Source organism: Psammomys obesus, unplaced genomic scaffold (genome assembly GCF_907164565.1).
Source record: "Psammomys obesus unplaced genomic scaffold, mPsaObe1.curated_primary_1811, whole genome shotgun sequence".
Taxonomy (NCBI): domain Eukaryota; kingdom Metazoa; phylum Chordata; class Mammalia; order Rodentia; family Muridae; genus Psammomys; species Psammomys obesus.
The window spans coordinates 6,382,157-6,390,990 of NW_026586550.1; the positions used below are offsets into that span (position 1 = coordinate 6,382,157).

The 8,834-nt window shown below is 43.2% G+C and overlaps 1 non-coding gene across 1 annotated transcript; it reads right to left on the reverse strand.

Annotated features, from left to right (window-relative positions):
- Positions 1-1,180: 1,180 nt before the first annotated feature.
- LOC129672633 (U6 spliceosomal RNA) lies at positions 1,181-1,287 on the reverse strand. Its single transcript, XR_008719522.1, has one exon. It is a non-coding gene; the product is annotated as a U6 spliceosomal RNA (small nuclear RNA).
- Positions 1,288-8,834: the final 7,547 nt, after the last annotated feature.

The following is an 8,834-nucleotide window of genomic DNA, read 5'->3' on the forward strand; positions in this document are numbered from 1 at the left end:
TCTTGAATTCTCCGTCTATGTTGATTGAAAGTTTTGCTGGGTATAGTAGTCTGGGTTGGAATCTGTGGTCCCTTAAGGACTGTATGATTTCTGTCCAGGCCCTTCTGGCTTTCATAGTTTCTGTTGAGAAATCTGGTGTAATTCTGATAGGTCTACCTTCATATGTTACTTGGCCTTTTTCCCTTGCTGCTTTTAGAATTTTTTCTTTGTTTTGTAGGTTCAGTGTTTTGACTATGATGTGACGTGAAGAATTTCTTTTCTGGTCTAGCCTACTTGGTGTTCTGTAGGCCTCTTGTATGTTTATGGCCATCTCCTTCTTTAAGTTGGGAAAGTTTTCTTCTATAATTTTCTTGAAAATATTTTCCGGACCTTTGAGCCTGATGTCTTCTTTTTCTTCTACTCCTATTATTCTTAGGTTTTGTCTTTTCATGGTGTCCTTGATTTCTTGGATGGTTTGTGTTTGGAACTTTTCTGATTTTATTTTTTCTTTGAGAGACGTGTCAATTTCCGCAAGTGTATCTTCGGCTCCTGAGATTCTTTCTTCCATTTCTTGTATTCTGTTGGTGATGCTTACCTTTGTAGTGCCTGATCTTTTTTCTATGTTCTTCAGCTCCTGGTTTTTCTCTATTTGTGTTTTCTTTATTGATTCTAATTCTGTTTTCATGTCTTGCACCATTTCCTTCATCTGTTTGAATGTGGACTCCTGCTTTTCAATGATAGCTTCTATTTTTTTGTCTGTTTCCTCTCTATGTATCACTAATTGTGCCTCTACCCTCTTTGGGTATAATTGCCTGTATTTCTATGAGAGCTTTGTTCATTTCTTCTTTATTTGCCTTTATTTGTGTGGACATTTCTTTGAGAGCTTTGTGCATTTCTTCTCTGTTTGCCTCAATTTTCGTGGTCATTTCTCTGAGAGCACGATTTGTTTCCTCTTGGTTAGTCTCGATTTCTTTGGTTATTTCTCTGAGGGCTTTGTTCATTTCATCTCTATGGGCCTCTAGTAGCTGGAGAAACATAGTTTTGAGGTCGTTTTCTTGTATATCTAGTGAATTGAAGTGTCCATTGTTTTGTGGGGTTGCTGGTGAGGTCATTGTGTCTTGATTTTTGTTGGGAGTGTTCTTACGTCTGCCTCTAGCCATCTGGTTATTTATAATCCTCACTGGTTGTTCCTCGAGATTGTAAAAATATGGAAGGCTTCACGAATTTGCATGTCATCCTTGCGCAGGGGCCAAGCTAATCTTCTCTGTATCGTTCCAATTTTAGTATATGTGCTGCCGAAGCGAGCACTTGTTATTTTATAAAATAGCAAAATAAGTTCAATGTTTTGTTATAGAATGGCAAATAACACATTACCTAGTAATATAAACGAATATAGTTTTAAATATTCATACACACCATGTTGTGCTTATTGATAGCGGCACATGTTCCTCCGTTAATCAATGAATAAAAACAGTTCTGAACAAGAGGTTTTGCTAATGCATGAGCAAGTGCCCTGTGGACCTTGCTTCCAGCCTAATGAAGAGGGTTACAAGTTGAGACCAACTGTATGGCTTGCTTCCCAGAGAACTACTATGAGCAGACAGAGAGGAGAAAGAGTGCCCTCACCTTAGTAGACAAGCCAAGGTGTTTAAATGGATCCAACATGGCCTCTGTGATTGGATGTTTTATTTGTAAAATGGCCTAGGAACTATTGACTGGGAACAAATTAGTACAAAGGTTAAAAGAGTACAACTACCTTCCAAGAACTCTGAGGTTGAAGGAGTTCTCTAAAAATGCAATAATGCTTTAAAAGCAATTCTATTATGTGCTGAATTTAGTAGTGTGCAAGAAAATTTTATATCATTATCTTCACTCACATTAAAAATTTTTTTATCTGTAATTGAATATCTTAAGGTGAATGAACTAAAGCTGGGTTTGAGCTAGGGCGAACTAGCCTGGGAGTTAGTAGTTCTGGTTTTAAGACACAATTTTCCACCCATCTTGGTCAAGTTCCAACATTTCCAAGCCTGCTTTTTCTGGAAGTATCTACCTCACCTGGCTGTGGAAAGGATTTAATGGTAGGATGCGTGAGAAAATGGTTTATAAACCATGAAGATCCGATGCTTTCCCCTAGACAGCAACAGTGTTCAGCAAAGGATGATCAAAATTGTGACAAATCAGAAATGGTCTAAATGCCAGCGATAAAGCTTGCTAAGCAAATTACGCTACACACATAGGACAGAAGTATCTGCAAGTATGAAAAAAATATGACAGCATCTATCTATTGACATTGACAGTTGGCCTAGATGCTTCATGGACAAAATAGACAATGTTAGTGTATAACATAAAAAGATGTCTGGAAGGATTTGAATAAAATGTGCCTTGTTTTAGAATAATGAAATATATACAACAGGGAAAGTGTGGCTTGGAATTTAAATGCACCTATTTTTCAAAAAGTAATGGGAATTCCTTCTGCCTTCTATAGGAGCAGAAAGTGGCTAATTCCTTCCCTGCCCATCACAGCGCTCCGACATCCTTTAACAAAAGACAGGCCACTAAGCACAAAGCATCACATTTTTATTTGATCACAGTTTTATATGACATAGAAGCTCTCAGACTGTAGACCCAAAGACCCAGGGTGAACCATTCATTTCATGTTTAGATTCAATGGACTATGAACGTCTGTACAGAAATATGATTGTGCAAAAAGGCAATTATCTAAAAGCATGGAGCTGGGGGTGGGGTGCGACACAGTGTGTCTAAGGTCCTCTTGGCACCTCAGTTACTGCATTCCTTTCTGCTGGGCATGGGTAGGTCCTCTCTGGAGACCCATGTGGACTTCGTGGCTGACTTTGGAATAATGGAATTCTGCTTTCGGTGACCTGTCTTGGGGAATAAAAAGCTAGTGTCCATGGCTGATCAGTATAGGATAAGGCCTAAGAGACAAAGAGAAAAGAGGCCAGAAAGAAACTTTGCTTCAGAGGCCTTCATTTTGGAGTTTAGTTCCCAAGTCCTCACACCTAGAAAACTTTGTGCCCACAGAGCAACAGAGAAATACTGGCAACTAAGAATGATGAGGGAAGATGCTTCATGGGAGAATGACAGCCAAAGTCCCCCTCATCTCAGCATATCTGCAAATCCTTAGATATTTGACCATAACACGCCCTCTACCTCCGGCCCTTCTTCTATGAGTACCACATGAGTGCCCAGTGTCCTAGAACTCATTTCAACCACATAAACTTGACGGATAAGCTATAAAAGATAAGCTATGTATAGGTTTCAGCTGGACTTACAGCAGGGCCATCTCTAAATCCATAGAAACATCTCAACCCACCTGGGTGCAGTGGTCCATGCCTTTAATCCCAGCACTCGGGAGGCAGAGTGGGAGGATCTCTGAAAGTTTGAGGTCAGCCTGGTCTACAAAGCGAGTCCAGGATGGCCAGAACTACACAGAAAACTCTGTCTCAAAAAACCCAAAAACCAAAAAAGAAGGAAAAAAAATACCTCAACCCTCTGCTCATTAACATTGACATTTAAAAAACTTTCTTAACTGGGAAGGCAGGTTCCTTTGTACAGCTCTAGGCCCACTTGTTCCGGGGTTTGGCATACACACAACTGTAATCTATTTTCCTGCAACTCAGGTTTCTATTATTATTCCACGTTCCTTTGATGTTTGTCACCTTTTCCTTTAATTATGCAAAGATGTCTTAGGGTTTCTATTGCTGTACCCAATACCATGATCAAAAGCAATTTGGGAGGTAAGGATTTATTTAATCTTACAGCTTGGAGTCCATCATCCAGGGACGTCTGGGCAGGAACCTGGAGGCAGGAGCAGATGCAGAGGCCATGATGGAGTGCTGCTTACTGGCTGGTTCCCATGGCTTTCGGAGCCTGCTTGCTTATAGCGTGCCAGACCACCAGCCCAGGAGCAGCCCCGGCCACAATGTGTGCCCCTGCCCCGCATCAAACACTAATCAAGAGCGTGCCCTACAGACTTGCTTGCCGGCCAGTCTTATGGATATATATTCTCAATTGAGAGTCCCTCTTCCCAAATGACTCCAGTTTGTGTCAAGCTGACATAAATCTAACCAGAACACAAGGCTAATGGGCAAAAGTAATAAAAATGGTGTCAGGTCTTGAGGAAGTTGATAGAAAAATAAACCAAAGCATGTCTATCCCCAAGGGCTCATGGGAAGACACACATGTATAAGCAACTCACTATGAAGCAAGGTAACAAGTGTAACAAATGGTAAATCAATGCTGTAAGCTCCAGAAATTATATGAAATAAGATCTTTGATCTCAGTCTCCTGATGATATCCAGGCATAAAAAATAAATAAATAAATAAAACCCAGTAAGGTCCCTGCAGAATAACTGAGTAGTCATGTCAGTAGGAAGAGAAAGCCAAAATATCAAACAACAGAGAAATGTTAATTTTAGTACAACATACCTACAACTTACTTCTTTGTAAATCTTAAATTTGAATTTGTATTTATAAATCTGAAACACTGTGAACCCTTTCAAGTAAATGGCATTAATACTCTTTGCAAATAGCTTTTTGTCAAATTCACTAGAATATTCATCTGCTTAGGGTATCACTAGGTTCTTCCTATCAGACCAGAGTGAACAGCATTTCTTGCCCATTATGAAGAGCTCTGTGAAAGGACCTTCAGCTGGACTTCTTTAAAGTGCTCATTTTGATGTGGAGCCCTTTCCTATCTGCAGCACAGTTACCTCTCAACAATGAAGTGTAATTATGACAATTCTCACCTACGACTTCTTTTCTGTTTGGTCTTTGTCTGTTTATTTGTTTTTAGACAAGGACCCACTGTGTTGGCCTCAAACTGATATCCTCTCAACCCAGCCTCTTCAAGGCTCCAGGCATGTTCTGTCTAGCACCATCGACAACTAGGCCAGGGTCCTTCCACAGGGCATTGGAACTAGTGTAAAAATTGGACCATCCCTTCACGAGGATTCAGTGCAATTTAAACCTGCCTTCTCTTCTGTCTCAGCAGTGCAAATTTCATCCCACCCCTTAATGGCAGCTGGAGGTGACATAGTAGGGGTTCTCTGGGTTACTGACTGACTGGCTGCAGGGAACATGGCTGATCTGGGCCGTTTCCTCTGGAAGCAAATGCTGAGGTAAAGTCTGGACTTCAAATGCTGATTAGAGATCCATAGCTATAAAAACAAGAGAACTTGACAGAGAAAGATGCTGGTTTCACACCCAGTCTACCCGGGTGAGCTGTGGAATGAGAACTCCCCTGCTGGGCTCAGTCAGCAGGTGTGGGCTCCTCTGGGGCACTGGAACCTTCAGAGGGTCTGCATCTCTCCCTAGCCATGTTGGTTCTGAAGTCACCCACAGTGGGACCGTCAGCTGACCACCTCCCGAAGCTGAGCTCCGAAGTCTTCCTTTATCTGACTGGCAAATCTTTGCGTGGATTGCAGGAACCAAAGTGAGAAGCCTTGGAAATCTGTGGTGAAGCCTATGGCGCTTACACAGCCTTTTGTGAGTGCGGTTGTAACTGTGCTTTTGGCTTCGCCACTCCTCCCTGAATCCAGAACCTGTTCACTTGTTCCAGAGCATGCTACGACCAGAACTTTCCACTAGGGAGTAATGGCTCAGTGGTTAACACTACTGGCTGCTGCTCCAGAGGACTAACTCAAGTTCCATTTCCAACACCCACACGGTGCTAACAACCGCCTGTAACTTCAGACTTCACTCAGCAACTTCATGAACTGTGCTTTATGTGGTTGTTTTGCATGGGTTAGGGGACAGTGCTGGGTCCTACGGTATGAAGAGCACATGTAATTCTTCTTTTCCAACTACCCAGAGACAAAACCTATTCATGAAAAAAAATGCATGAATGATTATTCATTATCAAAAAAATCTTGTAATAGTGACACACTGGTGGCACAATCTGGAAGGTTGTGAGACATGATGATGGTAAATATCATAATGCCACTGTATCTTCAACTTCAGACTCGGCGCTGACTCCTCAGCTGAACAGCCTTTTATTTTCCCAGAGCGGTTTGCCCTGAGAACTTCTGTTAGATAGTGGGACATTAAAGACAAACTAATTCTGTCAGATGAGGGCCCCTCGGGCTCAAGTATACAAGTGAGAGTGGGCAAGGCATTGGGAGAGCGACACAGCTGACTCCATATTGGTACTGTGGCAAAGAACAGCACAGAGACCCCAACTCCATTGGATGGCCTGAGCAGTAGTTATCTTGATATGATCTGCTTTATAGAAAAGATTACTGATTTTTCCAGTGTTATTGTCACCAACTGTGTATCATTTATACTGGGAAGTGAAGCTACAACATGGCTCTGCTCTTTTCCTGTATTAAAACAACAAGTTGATTTAGCCATTGAAGCTGATGGAAGTGTCTCCAAATAGCAGGTGCATAAACTCAGTGTGACAGACGCAGGCTTTCAGGTTTATGTCAGACACCTCAGCCTCGGTGGCTGGTGGACATTCGCACAGTGCTTCCGGTGGTCCCGTTAGATTGTACAGCCAACAGGTGCTAGACCATTTTCACAGTCTGCCAGGAATAGTTTCAGGGTGTGCTGTGCTCTAGTCTCACCTTCATAGTGCCATGTCCAGGGATTCATTAGAGCTTATTAGGCATTGATTGTGGAAACTTAAGTAACAACAACACTTCATTTAGTTTCCCTGTTTCCCAAGAGTTTAAAGAGTTTTAAATAACTCCAGCTGCCTTATTGAGCTGGGAAGTTTGGGTGGCAAGAATGCTGTCTTTTCAATACATACTCTTACATTTTGGAGAAAGGAGCACACTTTTAATCCACGTAAGTGCCAGTGGTGTGCCAAAGCCTGCTCGCCTTAAGGGAGAGTCTCTGTGTCATTCTCAGAGATGACATTCCTGCCTGAGCTGTCTGACTCTTACTACACATGGCCTGATATTTTCCTGGTCTGCAGGTAGTGACCAGGGGCTGTGATCTGCCTCAATGGCTCCCCTAGATTAGTTTAGAGAAATTAGTTTACAGTGTTCATTGGCTATCCCAGCAGACACTCTGAATGCATCCCTGAGTGGAAGGAAGCCCATCGCAAGCACCTCATGCTTCAGCCACAGAACATTGGATTATGCTTAGTGTAACAACTTTTCTGAACTAGGCTCAGTGTCATCATGCCTTTGGCATGTGAGACATCTTGGGTATCAGGGCAGGGGGTCCCAGAAGACTGTCCTCTACTACAGAGATGTGCACAATGAAGAACTGTCTTTACCAGAACAGAGGTCTGAACTTCATTCCAGCTCCTGGGAAGGAACCTCTGAACCCATGGACCCTTTGTTACCTACAGGGGCCCTTTGGAATAAGTAAATAATTTATGCTAACGAGGTGACTCCACATGGAGCCAATCATGTGCTGAGACGGCAAAGCTGTGAACACATGTGGGTAATGATTCATTCAAGCATGCTACGTAAAGAGGCTTTCCAAACCACAGACAAGCTTTGAAGCTTGCCTGGGCTTCTGAAGATGGCGGCGCTCTGCTCATAACACCACACTTTGATGACAACAAGGCAATGTGTCCCTGAAGCCAGAGAAGTTTCTCATTTGGAATCCTCAGATTTTCTCATCTCTGCCTTTGGTTGGTTCTGATCAATAGCTTGCTATAATAAAAATAGCAATGCTGAATACATTACTTTCCTAAGTTTTATAAGTCAATGTTGAGGGTGTGTCTGGAGAAAACTTGTAGTTGATGGTAGACATTTGGGGCCGACGTGGCAGGCTTGAAAGACTGCCCTTAACCCTGTGTTGGTCTCTCCTCGTAGGGCATTCGTATTCTTCCACTGGGGCTACCCTAACAATATACCACAGACGGAAAGGCTTAGACAGATTTATTTCCTCAGTGTTCTGGCAGCTGAAGTCTGAGGTCAGGGTGCCAGCATGGCCCATTTCTGGCCCCCTTCCTGGTTGGCAGATGGCCACCTTCTCATTGTCTCCTCATTCTGCTGTGCATACTGTGTAATGTGGGCCCCTGCGTCAGAGATTAGAGAAATCCAACACCAGGGAGGCTCTCAGTAGAACTTTGAGAGCTAACATAGGGCTGTCAATTAAAAAAAAAAAAAACATTCCAAGCAGGCATTAAATTAAAAGTGTTGAATTTATCTCTCACAGTCATCACCCTTCCATAAAGGACATTTTAATGCCCCAAACAGCAAGAAGGGAACAATCACAGAATAAACAATGAACTACCCAGGTTGACCTTGTCTTTCATTATTTGGATCTATCTGCAAACACTTTCTCATGAGAAAAGGAAGGTGAAGTATTGAGGTTGAACTTGACCCGGTCAAGCTCTCAAGTCGGTTCTGTAGCCTGAGGTGAGCCTCCACGTTCTCAGGACTGGAACACGTCCCTTTAGCTGCCATGAGACAGGATGCGGCTCTACATATGGGTCAGGTTGAGAACTGTCAGGAGACAAGCAAAGGCCGTCTGCAGACGCTGGCTCGAGAGCTCCCGGCCAAACACCGTCTCCCCGACCCTGCCCTGTCTCCCTCCTTTGCGACAGTTCTAACTTGAGACGGTTTAGGCCCAGGTTCTCAGTGATCTTTCTTAGGGGGCAAAGGGATTTTTTCCCTCTTACAAAGATGTCATTTGGCTGTTAGCAGGTTGAGAACCCCCAGGGACAGAATACCCAGTTCTGCTGAGTAAAGTCTCTTCCGGTGAGAGTGTAGATGGGACCAGGAGACGGTGAGCGGGGGTCTGTTGCCATTGTGGTTTTGTTTTCTCCCATCCAGTGCCTGCCTGCTTTTTGGCTTCCTGAGCCGAGAACCTGCCATGTCACCTTCCTGAAGCACTGTCACCTCTGCAGAGATGCTTCTCCAGCCCGTTCC